The 16,043-nt window shown below is 42.9% G+C and overlaps 1 protein-coding gene across 3 annotated transcripts in view; it reads left to right on the top strand.

Annotated features, from left to right (window-relative positions):
• The first annotated feature begins 8,603 nt into the window (after positions 1-8,603).
• The window catches only part of LOC111861990 (protein phosphatase 1 regulatory subunit 3B), a 40,563-nt gene continuing 33,123 nt past the window's right edge, over positions 8,604-16,043 (top strand). For 2 of the 3 annotated variants that reach the window (XM_023847003.2, XM_023847000.2), the window contains exon 1: positions 8,604-8,861. The gene's annotated coding sequence lies outside the window, so the exon portion shown is untranslated. Of the gene's footprint in view, positions 8,862-9,056; positions 9,136-16,043 lie in introns of all 3 variants that reach the window. The other variant, XM_023847001.2, reaches the window with a different exon arrangement.

Here is a 16,043-nt window from a genome sequence, read left to right as displayed (position 1 = left end):
CCTGCAGGTTACGCTGCGTCAAGTTAATCAGTGCGTTTGAGAGCAGAGAGACTTGGCGTGGTCATATGAACAAAAAGTTCGCGTAGGTGCCCTGCGTGGGGCGTGACCTAGTGAAGGCTGTCAACTTCTAAATATTTCTTCCTCATCGCGCTGTAGTGCGTCCATTGACATTAAGTGGAAGTGCACTTACATTGCGCAATAAGTGACACAAATCTTAGTTTAGTCATACGAGAATTATACTGAAACTGTCCGCGACTAATTAGTTCACTGCTGTTCCTTTAAAATAAAGAATATACAGACTTACTCAAACATACGAGGGTTGGACCTATAATAGTGGTAACACTGCTGTAGAGACGCCATGCAACGGAACCAAATAATGTCGCTTATACCACACGTTGGTTACATACCTGCTTTAGCTCAGAGCAAATGGACTCTCCCTCCCACATCACGCAAATGCGCAGTGACGAGAAGAACAGAGCATCGTGTTAGCTGGCGGTCTAATGAAGTGTTGTCACAATGTTTACGAAACAGGAACAACGGAGCTGGATAAAGATTGAATGTGCCAGAGGCCGTACAGCACGACAGTGTCATCAAGGTCTTCAAGAGGCTTGCGGGGAATCTGCATTGCCTTACAGAACAGTGGCAAGGTGGTAAAAGCCTTCAACGAGGGACGCTAAAATGTGGCAGACATGCGTCGGCCAGGTCGTCCTAGTGTCAGTGAAGAAGAAGTGTATGCTGTTTCCGCGTTACTGGAGAGTGATCGACGCCATACGATTTGTGAGCTGGCCCGAGAGACAGGATTAGAGCATACAACTGTGCTTCACATTCTGAAGGAACGCCTGGGCATGAGAAAAATTGCATCACACAATGCGTTCCGCATGATTTGACGGAAATACAGAAATGGCAAGCTGTGGCTGATTTGTTCGATCGATGGGGTGGGAAGTGCTGTACCATCCACCACACTCCCCGGACTTAAGCCCTTGTGCCTTCGACTTGATTCCTAAGATGAAGGAACCACTTCGTGGCGTTCGCTTCAGAACTGTTCCAGAGATTCTTCGGGCAGACGACCGCTCCATTCTAACTATCAACACAACAGGCGCTACTAAAGGTATCCTACGGCTTCCACATCGCTGGCAACGGGGTGTACACAATACTCCGAAACATGCATTTATTTTATATCAGTTGTAAATAAATAGTTGCCACTATTAAAGTTTCAACCCTTGTATTACCTTTAACTCGACTTGGGGGCCCCAGCTCAACGACTGCAGTCTGCAGCCACCTGCTCATGATGGTTCCTCGTTCGCGGATTTTTCCACCCTAAAGATGGAGGCGATACGTTCCTCCGAAACGTCGGATCACTCAAGATCTTCACGGCGCCACATTCTTTCCTTTTAGAATCTAAAATTTGTTCGGTATTTTTATGCTGATATGGGTCTGGGGTACGAGGCCGCAAATATTCAATTAATTTCTTTAAAACAAACGCAGAAAGAAATGAGGGGCTGAAATCTCCCCCGGGTAGCTGTGGGCATGTCCCCATTTAGTGAATAGCCGTAAATGAAAGGATTCGTGCTTGATCTGATGTTCTCACAGTGGAGACTATGAACAGCAGTGGCCTCTGGGATGTGATGCCGTGTAGTCCAACTTCTCAGGGGAAAGTGCAGTCTCTGCGGTCGACTCTACTTGCAGTCTGATTCTTGCTGCTTTCCTGCTTGGTTTAGGTAGCCCGCACACCGGCATGCGTCGAGACATGTATCAGTCAAGACACGATGTCTGCGACATGACGCAAAGAAAGGAGCACACTTGAAACGAGTGAGAATATGTAAACCGCCGCACACCGGTCTGAGTCATGATGCTGACGTCAGCTTCATGCTGACGAATCACGAATGAAGAAAGACTGCGTCTTTTGTCTCATGTCTTGATGCTTGTCTTGACTCAGTTGGTGTGCGGCCGCCCTTACTCTTCAGCCATGACGATGAAAACATGCGCTCCTCTGAACCATCGGCGAACTTCTATCGGATTACACGGCGTTACACCACCTAAGACAGCACTGTTCTTAAGATAATTATATGTATATTCCTCACACCTCACTTTTTTATTTTTTACAATTGTTCTTACAGTCCATTCAGGGCCCTGGCCTCTTATTCAGTTCCGTAATCCTTTTTCGCAGCGGTAGGCCTCCTAGGGCGAGTGATGAGTCCGCCGCAAGGCGGATAAACACAGGATAAACGCATATGCACACCAAACATCCATGCCTTGAGTAGGATTTGAACCCACGATCCCAGCGTCCAAGCGAACGAAGACAGTTCGTGCCTTAGACCGCCAAGCCTTACTGAAATTCTATTAATAACAATCTTCTTTACAAGGTTTGTTTTGCACGTAAAAAGTTGTGTATTTGAAGTAACCACAGAGCAGATTTTTAACTTTTAAATGCAGCCATGGGAAGTGTTTCTTTAGAGCCACTGACCCCGTCTATACCTTGACCCCCCCCATCAACATGGAAACATGGAAACCATGGATTTATGGTAATGGGCTATTTTAAGCCTACGAGATTATTGCTCTTGACGCTGTCCACCGTGTGGGTAAGAAACAGAAGGAGTACGTATCTGAGGCCTTCTGCGCTTCCGTTCTCAACAGAAATCCTTTATCTCCAGGACATTTCCAGGGATGGCGCCATTAGCGCAAATTTTAGCGCGAGATAATAGCAAGAAATGAAACACGGAAAGTTTATATCATAAGAAGGCCTAATGACGCAACAGAACAGCAGTTTTTCACTTCTCTGTGCCTTCTTGATGACACAGCACGGTCCGTGGTGAATTTGTTAACTCTCCCTTTTACCAGGTTCTGCTGCTCCTACACTTATTTCTGAAAGAAATTTCCCATGTCTTTGTTTTCATTTAAAAAAAAGATAATATTGACTTGAGAGATTAACCTTAAATATTTCGCCTTACACCAAGGACTAATCAAAGTATGAAAACCACTGGCCTTGTATATAATAATAAAGCTCACACCCGATCTAAGTGGTCGGCCGGTGTAAGGCACGAAATGTCTTCCCCCGCTTAAAAACTGGGATGGTGGGTTCGAATCCTACTCGAAGCATGGATATCTGTCTGCATTTATTCTGTGTCTGTATTGTCCTGTGTAAGTAGCGGCCTTTCAACGGGCTGATCCCCCGTCCATGGAGTACTAACAACTGTATAGGAGACTCACAATTTCAGAATTATTTCGTAATGGGGACAGGCCGGGGACCCTGATTCTTCAAGATAGACCAAGGAAAAATTGGAAAATTATTGAGCTGAAGGCAGTGGAAAACCAGCCTGTATATGTGTGTGCTCATTTAAAATATTTCAGATGCGACCTTTGTAGTACGTTCGATGCACTTACAGGTCCTCGTCCGTGAGCATCACTCGCGGAAGTTCAGTACTCAGACGGCAAAATTGTTAAGACCTCGCTGGTACTACGGTTAGGTCAGTCAATGAAAAGCTTCAGAAGGCAATGAAGATTATGTTAGGTTAATTAAACGAAAATTTATTTAAGGAACCACAGAAACCATGTAATTTCTTACATCAAGGGGTTAAATTTTAATGACACTTTATAAGTTAATAATAGTGACCGACGAGGCTTGTGAATGAGTTCCTTTGTATTTGAATTTCATTGCTTTACGAAGCTTCAGACTTTAAATGCTATTTCAGCGCCATTTTCTGGCTGTTATGCTGAGATGTGTGAACTTTCTGATAGTAATTGACAAGTAGCCAAATTGTTCAGTTAAGTAACGTCTGTCCGCGACGTTGAAACGAAGCCAGAGTCTATTATAGACTAACTGCTTCACATTTATCTTATAAGTTCAGGCTGAGAGGAACATTTGATAGACCAGTTTGCTGTAACTTCGCGTGGAGATGTTGTATGTTTTGTTTTAAGGCCAACAACTTTAGAGAGAAGCTCGGGAGACAGCGAAAGGTGTCTTAAATTGAATTCGACGACAAGAAAATCCGGTAAAACCGGTTCTCACGGTCTCTTCGCTTGCGGATTTCTTATATTTTTCTTTCTACCCTGAAGATGGAGGCGATACGTTCCTCCGAAACGTCGGTTAACACCACATATACACGGTGCCAAATCCCAGAAGACTGCTTTCTTAATACCTTTATACTTACAACGTAAGGGAAATTTTAAATTTTTATAATCATTGCACTGAACCTGTACTTAATTTCGAGGGAGAAGCTGACGTTTCGAAAGTTGACGTTGACTGACTGGAAACTGAACTGATTTTTTTATATAGATTACTCCTTAGAAAAAAACAGATATTTATTTTCAGAATTATGTTGATGAGTAAGAATTAAAAGTTTGCTTCCGGAGATTGGGACTAGTTCTATCGACTGGGCCCAACTGAGTAGGTTTCACCTGAAGGAGACAGAATCCAGTGTCCGAAACGTCGTGTTTCGAAAAATAAACAGGACGGTTTTTAGATAAAAACAAGGCGATGGATAATGTCCAGAAACATAATATTTGTACTATGGTGAATGAATATTTTGACATAGATTGTCAAAATTATAGGGATTAAATTAGGTCTTGTAGAAACGTCGATAAACCCCACCGGGCTACACCGTTACACAAACAAGAAGCCACAGTTTTAAACGGGATTGTGTTTAAACATTTGCTGGACACGAAACCAAGTTTTTAATTTGGCAGGTCTGCATGAAATGGATGAACAATGCATGATGTGTGAATGTACTCGTATCTCTTCAGTGACAGTAGAAGTAGTCTGCATATTTTCGTTAACATCAGAATGTAAGTTATCACCTTCGAGTAAATCAGACCGCCACATTCATACGGTCATATTCTCATTAATTTGATACACTTCTGGTCATTAGAACTTTCAAAATTTGTGATAAATACTAGGGCCATTAAGCTGAGGATTCTGAAATTTCATAGGCCTATAACACTGGACCTCTTAAAGTTATAATTTTCTCTGAAAATTCGCAGATCATAGGATGGGAAGCGCAGAAAATAGTCTGATCTGGTGATGAAAATTGTTAAATCATTGTAGGTAACCACGAAAAGAAAAGCGTAGAGGTTACGAATAGGTATACTAAATTTGTATAAATATTCTTTGAGTTACGGAGAGTGAAGGTGATGAAAGGGCGAAGCGTTTTCAAAAAACATTTGATTTATGTTGAAATATGTGACATTGTGTAATTTCATCTGAGTCCTCAACCTGCGATATGAATATACGGACTGGGTTAAACTGGATCAGATTAAGAGACAATGATAGGTCTTTGTAAACGTGGCAATAAAACTTGGGGTTTTCTATAATCAGGAAATGTCTTGACGGTTTATGTAACTGCCAGCTTATCAAGGAAGGTTCTGTGCTAAAAGTTGTTTATGGCGAGCTGCCTAGCGATATGTGTATCTCAAAGGTTCATTATATTTCATTTCAGAATTCATCTAAACAAATAGAGATTTTCCTTATTTGAAATTCCAGAGTTGAATGCTGACTTACCCAGTTCATCACATTGGAATTTTAGGCTATCTGATGCTTGTGGCATTACATCCCTTCCAATATTTGCATACGCCTTTTACGTAAGAAAGCAAGTACTTCCGAGAACCGTGTTTTATCATTCTAATCCCAAGTACACATTAACTTCAGGTGGTGGGTCATCTTAGCTCAGAACCTGGTTATGACCACATTTGCCTACATAAAACTAAAGCAGTCTTTGTGTACCTATCCTCCACTTTCTTAAGATTCTAAAATTGAATATTCTCTTTGCTCTCAATATTTTACTTCTTTTACTCAAGCCTGCTCATAAGTATAGCCTACAACGTGACGACTCCATCTTGGAATCCCACCTTTTTTAGGACGAGCGTAATTACAGTATAAATAAACCTCTCAGTACGAAACTGTCGCTCGTGCTATTAAATTGTGTGACTGACGATTGCTCGAGATGGCGTCGGATACCTTTGAAGTGTGTCATTTGTTTAAAAAATGTTCGCAAACTGCGAATTCTGTTTTTTTTTCTCTCTCTCTCTTTCAAACATACGCGTGTACAAAATTGTCCCTGCCCGTAAGTACAGCCCTCTAGCAGCGTATGTAAGAAAGGCTCCACTCATTTTAAAACCAAACTTTATATTGAGGTTAATGATGAACTTGACACTCAGGACGCTTCACGTCCGGGACAGAAGGCTAGCAGGCTGCTCATCCGGTGTGGACGCGCTGACCTGACAGTGCCGGAAATTTCTTCCTGTGCATTCGGCCCCTACCTTTCACTATTCTGAGTTAACGAGGGTCAAATACTTGCATGGTCAAAATTGTAAGTAAAACTGATGGAAAAATATACGTTTTCATCAAGCAGGAAAATAATGGAGTTTGAAAAAGCACCAGACCCGCTTTGCTTTCAGGCAATGCTTTTAGTGAGGCCAGTACCACGGCCGAGGAGTCGGAATTCGAGTCCCAGTAAGGGCAAGATTTATCTCCTCTTCACTTTCAGACCGGTTCTCGGGCCACCTAGCCTTTTATTCAAAGGCTAACGGGGGCTCTATCCCCGGGAGTAAATCGGCCAATGCGTGAAGCTGACCACTCGTCTGCAGCTAGTCCCGAAGTCAAGAATACATTAAACTATATATCCACTCCCCCATATGTCTTCATGGTGTAGTGCTTAATTAGTTGAGCACAATGACAAATTTACCTTTTTTTTGTTACTAGTGGGGTGAGACTAAGTCCTTTGCACTGCGGCCACTTCTGGCCTATTTTACCAGCCCCAGATGATATGTGAGGGTGATTGTGGAGCAATTGGTGGAATGAAGATTGGCATGGGAAAACCGAAGTACTCGGAGAAAACCTGCTCCAGCGCCACTTTGTCCACCACAAATCCCACTTGACCAGACTCGGGATCGAACCCGGGCCGCCGCGGTGGGAAGCCAGCGACTAACCACTTGAGCTATGGCGTGGCCCCATATTTACCTTACTTTGTACTTTAGTTCCATCAGATTACAAAGTTAGACGGTGCCACTTAACCAGTGCTTAATCTACCTTAACGATGGGGTCAGGTCACAATCCAAGGACCACTGTCTAAAGCATACACAAACCAAAATTTTCGTGATCACATATCAGACCGAAGTCCTGACAAATACCACGAAACCCATTTGTTGTTTGTATTGTGGAGAATGACTGACGCAGACAGGATTCGGAACAGCCATAACCACTGCACCTGAGTTCCTACAAGGGATTTGAACGAGGAATTTGCCAACTACGAGGATACAAGAGCCACAATACAAGTGTCTTGCGCGAGATTTTGGGTTCTCGAATGAAAATTACGGTCTCCTCAGATGTGATGTCATGTTGTCTGGTATATGTTATCGACGTCTCGAAGGAACATACTGCTTCCATCTTCAGAGTACAAAGTAACTTGATTGAATGTTCGAAAAGAAAAAGAATCATGCTGTTTGTGTGCTTTCGTTTATTTTATTATAATCTACCCTTCTACCCTGAAGATGGCGGCAGTTCGCTCCTCCGAAGTGTCTCTTTACTCTTCCACTCTGAAGATGGAGGGAGTACGTTTCTCTGGAACGAAGGTAAGCCACCACCAGACTACACGGTGTCGCGTTCAAAGCATAGACGCCTGCAGGTAGGGCAAAACAGGCATCCTCCACTCTCCCCGGATTTTTGGAGAAAAGTCAAAATTGAAGAAAATAAATTAATATGGCAACTATTGGGTAACGTAAAGTTGTCCCTGTGCGTAATTAATTATGCACTATGCCATGAAGACATGCGGGGTAGTGGAGGTAAAGCTCCACCAGTCTTGACCTCGGCACTACATGAAAGCTGAGTGGTCAGCTTCACGTCCCAGCTTCCTTACTCCGAGGGAAAGAAACCCCGGCACCCATTGGATAGTAGGCTGGGTGGGCCCCAGAGCCGGTGTGGACGCAATGCGGAAGAGACATATTTTGACTCAAATAAACTCCGCGGCCTGTAATCTGCAAACGGACTATACCGACCGAGCAACCGCCGCTTGTCGGCGAAGTTAGTGCCAACTTTTGCGGATAGAGGGTGTCTCGTGGTCAGCGAAACGGATACCCACTCTTGACCCAAATATTAGGTAATAATAAAAATGAAACGTATTTAAAATGTGTCCTGCTCTCCTGTACACTCTAGGATGATCAGTAAAATAGTATTTGCAATTTAAACGTAAGTTTGTATACAAATTTTCTGCTTGACCCCCCCCCCTCCATTGGAAACCTGGCTGCTCCCATCTGGAAAACTGAACCCGACCTGAAGCCGGAAAATGTCCTGGCGCCTATGATTCTTTGAAATGATAATCTTCACAAGGTGTTCTCATAACCGTGTCGAAAGGGCACAAGACCCTATAATTACGCAGACATTATCGCCTTGATCACGTGTTCAGAAGAAAGTTTGGTTCTCCCCGTCTTGCTGCTTACTCCAATTCGTGTTCCAGACTCTGCTAGTCTTGTAGACATTCACGATAGGCCGAATTGTCGAAATCACGAGCCACACCTCTCGTTGTTATTGGTGAATGAGTTTGGAGCACGTGAACACCAACATGTCTAGCTGGCGTTATGCGGAATGGCGCCACATACTCCCCAGGGTTTCAGTGCGGGTTGCAGCATCTGACCCCGCGACAATCCGTAGGAATACACGCGCTCGGAGACAGCCTGATCTGTCAGTCGCTGTAGCTGTACTGTGCGAGTAGGAGGCCATTTGTCAGCGCTGCACGTTGCATGCCGGCAAGCAAAAACGTACGCAGTTATGGTCTGAAAACTTAAGAAATATCATAAAAGTTTATGCCTTTAAATTAAGATCAGTGTATTCATGACAACAATTTAGGAATAACGCGAGGATATGGTTGTCTCCGGTAAGTTTATAATATATCAAACTCGAGTGATATAGTAACGAAAGTGTACTGAAGCGTCTGTGTAAGATTCTGGAGTTTGAGTGTATGTGGGTGTATGAATAAATATTGAAAGCAAAATCTTCAGTGCGAAAGTGTGAGTGAATGAAGATTTTTTTAAGCGTTCAATAATTCTGAGCATAAAATTCTTTTAAACAGTGTCTGAGGATTCAGTTCCAACCTCCAAGAACACACTTCTTCCATATTCAGACGGATAACCGGATGACGTGTTGTTTAGGTAAATAATCGCTGTTTATTGGGAAAACTCATACGGAACACACAAATACACTGCGTGGGCTTAATGAACTTTTTTTTAAACAGGTGGTACATATAATCTTTAAAGAGTTAAGAGGCACGCAGAACACATACTCGCCGTAACTAAACCGAAACAGAGGTAATGTTTCTTATTACATTATGCAGTGAGTACAGGATATGGCCTATTCTATGTCTGCATCTGTTAAACTGGCTTCAAATACTAAATTTATCCATTCAAAATGCAATAGTCCGAGTTATATGCACATAATTTGATTTCCATGTATGATTTAATTGTCATCGATATGTTCATATTTATAAATTAAGCCGGCATGAATCTTGAAGTGAATTTCCGGCATAGTACAGTCATATTCTCATTAAGAGCTGAAGGGTTTCTCTTCGAAACACGTCTAAACCGGCTCTCATAGGCGCATTATCTGGGAGATAACCAAGCGAACCACTCCCATCTGCTGCTTAATGGATCTATATCTGCAGTCCCCGCGATACGTCTACATGTTGTGGTACACAGAAACAACTTTACTGATACAGTATTTTTGAACGCGACAAATCCCCCCCCCCATCACTTTTTTTTTTTAAGTTGTGATGTTTCTCTTACTGTAAGCGAAGTTATCATAATCATTGGCAAAACAGCCCTTTTTGAACCTTAGCCTTCCTTAGAAGACTGCCAGATTTGTCTATTAAATTAGACCATCCCGCTTTCACGACGTTCGTTACAATAGTTGTTTTACACAGCAAGGTCGTCAGCCTTGCATCCAACCCCCAACCTGGAGGACCAGGTCTCTGTATTTATGTCCTCCAATGACAGGGTGGCTCAGTTATACCCCCAGGCACGGGATTCCCTTTTTTTCCGCCTTCTACGATACGTTGGGTCAGGGTGGAGGTATTATACCCCGCCTACACGCGAGGAAGGCGAAGGTATATTTCCAGCAATACTCGAAGCTGGTGGTGGTTGTTTGTAGCCTCAGTGGAACTGGTGTCTTTTATTTTTTCAAGCGTGTTCCATGACCTTTTATTTCTGGAACGTGGAAGGACACAGCGGTTCGGGAACAAATGTGTGGCATCTTTGAATTAAATTTCAAGTCACGTATTGGCGACAACTTTCAGTCGTTGGACGTGTAAAAGACATTTAGGGTCCCAGGTTTGTACTTACATACAGAAAAGAGCTGCGCTATAGCTCAAGGGGCTAGTCGCTGGCTTCCCACCGCGGCGGCCCGGGTTCGATCCCGTCTCTGGTCAAGTGGGATTTGTGGTGGACAAAGTGGCGCTGGGGCAGGTTTCCTTCGAGTACTTCGTTTCCCCCTGCCAATCTTCATTCCACCAACTGCTCCACAATCACCCTCACCTATCATCTGGGGCTGGTACAATAGGCCAGAAGTGGCTGCAATACAAGGGACTTAGTCCCACCCCACTAGCATTACATGCAGAAAGATGGAGACAGGATGGAAATATAGTATTAATAAAATTACGATTATTTTTATCTAATTCACGAATCGATTATCGATATAATATGGAAACATCTTACAGACTTCGCACATAAACATATTATGTATAGGTTATCGGTATGTTTACTGAGATTTGTCTTTTTGTAGATATTCAGAGTCACAGGCTTCTAACTCACAGAGTCCTTCATGAGAAGCTTATAGTCGCTAAACTGGTCAAGCAAATCTCCGACTTTTATAAAACCGGAATATCCTCCTATTCTAAATCACATGGATAAGGCTCACACCATATCACCCCTGTTCATTACGATTTATTTTAACATTATTGTAACAACTCCTATGTCTAAAAGCCGGTATAGCGACAGACTAGAGGCTGGACGGTCGAGGTTCGATTCCCGACAGGAGCAAAAATTTTCCTTTGCTTCACAGCGTTCAGACCAGCTCTGGGGCACACCCAGCCTCCACATCCAATTGGCACCTGGCGCTTTATCTCCCGGGGGTAAAGCTGCAGGGACGTGGAGCTGACCGCTCACCTCCATCTAATGCCGAAGTCAAGAATGATGGAGTTACACCTTCACCCCTTTATGCGTCTTAATGGTTTGGTGCTTGGCCAACTTTCCTTACCTTTGCTCCTAGGTGTTTCCGGTATTGTTTCCTTCAGGTTTTTCAGTCAAAATTTCGTAGGCATTTCTCGTCTATTTCATGTCTGTTACATACCCCAACTTTCCCATCCCTCATTTGATCATGCGAATGTTTGGTGGAGAGTACAAATTATGAAGTTCCTCATTGTGTAATTTTCTCCAGCCTCTTGTTACTTGCGACCTCCTCTGTGGTCTAGTGGTGGGAGTTCCTGGTTACAGATCCTGAGGTCTCGGGTTCGATTCCCGGCGTTACCAGATTTTCTGAGAAGTAGTGTGTCTCGAATGGGGATAACTCAGCCTCGTGAGGATAATTGAGAAGCCATTTCAAGAAAACAGCGGCTCCGGTTTAGAAAACCGAAATTAACGGCTGTGGGGATTCGTTGCGCTGACCACGCGATATCCTCTATCCGCTAAATTTGGCACTAAACTCACCGACAAGCGGCGGCCGCTCGGTCGGTATAGTTCGCCTGCGGACTCAAGCCACTTCGTTTGTTTTTCTTGTACGTGTACTTGCTCGTAGGAGTATTGTAAGTATACTGAAAACATTTTTGATTCCTGAAGTAATCTGATTGTAGCTTTTGTTGAAATAGCTTTATTTATGTTATGAAACATTGTCAGCTCGTCCGAACTTTGTGATGTCTGGGATGTATTCCTGTATATTGTAATGATTTTAATTTTCTTTAAAGCCTTTTGCACAGACAGTGCCCGTTTGTGTGTTGGCTTATAGCCAGATATCGAGACGCCAAACTGGCGGCGTAAAGTGAATACGAATCTCCCAATTACTCCGGCCCAAATGTATTTCAGGTTTCATTTTCTTGGCGATACTTGAATGCAACAAATAGAAAAGCAGTGCGTGCTTGTGCTTCCGTTCTTTTTAAATCCAATCTATTAACAAAGGACTAAGTACCTTTTATTTTTATTCTGGCACATGTTTATTTTTCCTCCTTCCGGCAATACGAGAGACTTGCGTTTATCCCCCCTTCCATTCTCTTTGAAGCATCTTCCTTCCTCACAGACGACAAGGTGTTCCCCTTGTTCGCGGCGGTCTTCTCCGGAGAATGTTAGCAGGAACTGGAGGAGTTGCATTTGGTGACATTCCTCTGTTTATTTTAGGAGCTCGTTCTGACTGACAGCTCAAGACAAACCCTTCAAACGTTCTTCCCTCATAAGCGTTTTTATATTGGTTTTATTCTATTTTAAACTCCTGCATTCATCGTGAGGTTCAGATGCTCTCCACGTCTGCAACAGCCCAGGCACGAAATGCTGAGACTTTACACCCGAGTCAAGGGATACAGAGTGTGATAGTGAGACTGCAAGTTCTGAGGGCTGTAACCAGGGGCACGGCGTAGCGTAGTTAGTTGAGGCGCTATACTACAAGCCGGAAGGTCGCGGATTCAAATACCGATGAGATCATTGGATTTTTCAATTTACCTAATCCTGAAAGCAGCACTATGGCCCTGGGGTTGAATCAGCCTCTACCAGAAATGAGTACCAGGAATCCTCCTGGGGGTCAAAGGGCAGCTGGCGGGTAAGGCTGACTATCTCACCGCAATCTGTGAGCCGACTGTCTAGAAAATGTAGTAGCCACGACGTCTCACAACCCTATGGGACTCCTCGGCCTGTTACAGGAAAAGTTTTACCTTTCTTTTTTCTACCTGAGGATGTTAACTACATAAATCACTGCCTTCTGTGACTTGATGCCGTGTAGTCTGACGGATCTTATATAAGAAAGCCCTGCATCTAAGTAGGAACAACCAGCAACAGAGTAGTTTGACTTTATATGAGATTTAACATTCCCACGGACGTGATTGTGAACATTGCTATCTTCTTGGATCTGACGCCGTGTAGTCTAGTAGATCTTTACCGAAGATCTACAAGACTACACTGCGCCGCATTCCAGAAGACAGTAATTGTAAGTGAATTTCTTAGTGTTCATGACAGTTTGGAAGTAAACCCATTGTAAGAAGTGTAGACTACCATCCAAACTTTTGCCTGAAGAGGAATTTGCATGCTAAAACTCGGAAAATGACCTTGGGGACATAAACATGAATGAATCATCGTCTGATCGGCACGGCTGGAGAATGAATGATGGCCTGATAAGCATGTCTGGTGCTGTGCCTAACGTTTGTCAGTCGCCAGCTGTTAAGCGTTTGCTGTTTCCTCTGTATTACTTCATATCAACGGAAGAAATGGCTGAATAAGCTATGTATAGGAATCTACTAAATTGCTTACGATGCGGTAAAGAAGTACTTGAGGTTACTGATACTGAGTAATCCGGTCACTCCACATACCCTGCAGCAGTGTTCCTCTATCGCCGGTTTGCGGAAAATTTTTACCCGTCCGAAAAAAGTAACCAAAGAAAATAAACCGAATAGACTCTTCGAACTCAAACAGATTGAAATGAAATGCCAAAGTAGTTCTTTTAAAAAAAAATGTGTTATTTTTTCAGTTGAAAAAACACTTTTGAACCAGCCGTATTTAGTTTCCTTTCGAATTTAATATACACGATGAGCATAATATAACTTCACACTGAAAATAATACAGAAAATAATGCAAGGTACAATTTCTCCTAGGAAATCTTGTACCAGCCATAAAGGGAGACTTGGCTGAGCGGTTGAACGCCGAAATATGTGAAATGCACATTGAACATTTATCATGGAGTCTGGGTTGGCTAAATACAGTACAGACCTATTCTTCTGCTGTGAGTAGCCGATTTTTCTCGAAACTAGTGTAATCTAGCGGGAGTGCGCAACAGCAATAACCCGGGCATTTTGAAACAAAACTTCGAGAGAACCTCTATCGATTGATGTAGCTGTGAATTCCCTAGTTCGCTGCATTTCTTAATAAGATGGGATGTTATGGATTGGATTGATCTGGCTCAGGATATGGACCAGTGGAAGGCACTTGTGAACACGATAGTGAACCTTCGGGTTCCATAAAATCCTGGGAAATTCTTGAATAGCTGCAGAATTGGCGGCTTCTCCAGAAGGGCTCAGCTCCATGAGTAAGTAAGTGCGCTATATTTCTTATATTTTCAGTCCACCCACGAGATTATACGTTCTCATAACCGAGAAACACAATCCGAATGCAGGACGTTTTGAAAAAGTGACCTCCACTTGACTCCATTTTACACTCTTAGATATTTATGTCTGAAATGATGAATTAACACGAGGCAAACGTTTTAGTAATTGGAACATTTTCAAAGCGTTGTTTATGGTAATGGCATAAGTTATTAGGTTCCCACCCATTGGCGCGCGAGGACACCACCACCCAGTACAGACCGGTTCACATTGAGTCTCTAGATCTGATCCCCGTTCGTGTAAAACTACCTTATTTTGCCGCCTTAGCAGTCTCCACTTAATGGAATTCCTCTGAACCTGTCGTCCTAAAATATTGTAACGTATTTTATCAACACGTTGCCAGGCAACAGCTCTGTAAACACGGTCCAACACGCAACAATAGATGAGGCTGTGTTTTTATGTCGTCCGCGCCACGCCCAGTGCTGGTAATGGACCAATGAACTCGTAGTGTGACACGTGACACGTGTTCTCTGTGTGGTCTGGGCCATGCGACAATAGAGGAACTGTGTTTTCTGCGTTTTCCATGCCGCGGCTACGTAACACGAGTCCACTTACGGCCAAGAAGCGTCTAGGAGAGTTTTTAGTTAAGTTCCGAGGTGATTGAACAAGAAATGGCAAAAAGACTTCTTAGTGGTTTCAAATGCTAGTTTCAGTGTTGAGATCCGTTGCTAGGAGACGACTAGTGGAAACTGAGAATCCTAGTGCGTGTACAACGGTGAACTGTAAATTGTCTAAATCACCGTTGACGTTGTATTAATTGTAATTAAGAGAGATTGCAACCGAAGTGCCAGGAAATGCAATTATCCGATCTAGAGCCCGTAATTTTCATCACGCGTACCCCCCATACACGTGAATATGGTTCTACGTTGAATTCATTATAAATAATTGGCTACTTTCTGTCCTTTATGTTTCTATCAAGTAAGCTTCTAGTTGCCACCACAGTTTACTCATACAACTCTGTTTAAGTCATGTCATAAGACCATCTGTCCAAGAAAGGTGCATGTTTTGTTTCAACTGATTTTAATTCCCCATGTTGTTCTTAGGTTACTTTTAAACGAGGCAGTGTCATAGCTCAGGAGGTTAGTCGCCGGCTTCCCATTGCAACATCCCGGGTTCGATCCAAGGTCAAATAATGTGGGATTTGTGGTGGACTAAATGACATTGTAGCAGGTTTTATCGAGTACTTCAGATTCCTCTACCAATTCTTATTCCACCAAATGCTCCATACTTATCTAGCATCCGACACTGGTTCAGTGGGTCAATTAGTGACCGATGTACCAAGGGGGCTGAGTCTCACCCCCCCCACACTATTATTATTATAAAGTACAATTTCTTTATTAAAACCGTCACAACACAACTATATTAAGGTCAGTGTCAAGTGAGTCGTTGTTTACATTCCCTACAAAACGGACAGTACTTTGTAAGATGAGGCACCGACTAAATAATTAACATTAATATTACTACATTTACATCACGAGCCTCCAAAACGGTTTATTATATATACACAAAAAATACAGAATACACCAAATTGTGCGTGGGAACACAAAAACACCGCAAAAACCAAGAGCTGACTCGATGATGTAAAGCATCACTCGAAGAATTTTATTCTTGTTTTATACTATAACTTTCGTTTTATATAGTCTAATTTATTGTACTTTTACGCCAAGTATTTTAATGTAATTAATATTATTATATCCAGTTTTATTAGTATTG

This window comes from Cryptotermes secundus, unplaced genomic scaffold, assembly GCF_002891405.2.
Source record: "Cryptotermes secundus unplaced genomic scaffold, Csec_1.0 scaffold181, whole genome shotgun sequence".
Taxonomy (NCBI): Eukaryota; Metazoa; Arthropoda; class Insecta; order Blattodea; family Kalotermitidae; genus Cryptotermes; species Cryptotermes secundus.
The sequence above is the reverse complement of the archived record's forward strand: the minus strand, read 5'-3'. Positions and strand labels throughout refer to the sequence as shown.